The following is a 376-nucleotide window of genomic DNA, read 5'->3' as shown; positions in this document are numbered from 1 at the left end:
GTGAGACAGGAAACTATCAACACCCTAGAGGAGAAAGCAGGAAACAACCTCCTTGACCTCAACCACAGCAATTCCTTACTTGACATCTCCCCAGTGACAAGGAAATCAAGAGCAAAAATGAACTTTTGGAACCTCATCAAGATTAAAAGCTTCTGCACGGCAAAGGAAACAATCCATAAAACTAATAGGCTACCAACGGAATGGGAAAAGATAATTGCAAATAACATATCAGATAAAGGGCTAGTATCCAAAATCTATAAGGAACTCACCAAACTCCACACCCGAAAAACAAACAATCCAGTGAAGAAAAGGGCAGAAGACATGAACAGACACTTTTCCAAAGAAGACATCCAGATGGCCAAGAGACATGTGAAAC

The sequence above is a fragment of the Crocuta crocuta genome, unplaced genomic scaffold, assembly GCF_008692635.1.
Source record: "Crocuta crocuta isolate KB4526 unplaced genomic scaffold, BGI_CrCroc_1.0 scaffold762, whole genome shotgun sequence".
Classification (NCBI taxonomy): Eukaryota; Metazoa; Chordata; class Mammalia; order Carnivora; family Hyaenidae; genus Crocuta; species Crocuta crocuta.
This window is presented reverse-complemented; position numbering follows the sequence as displayed.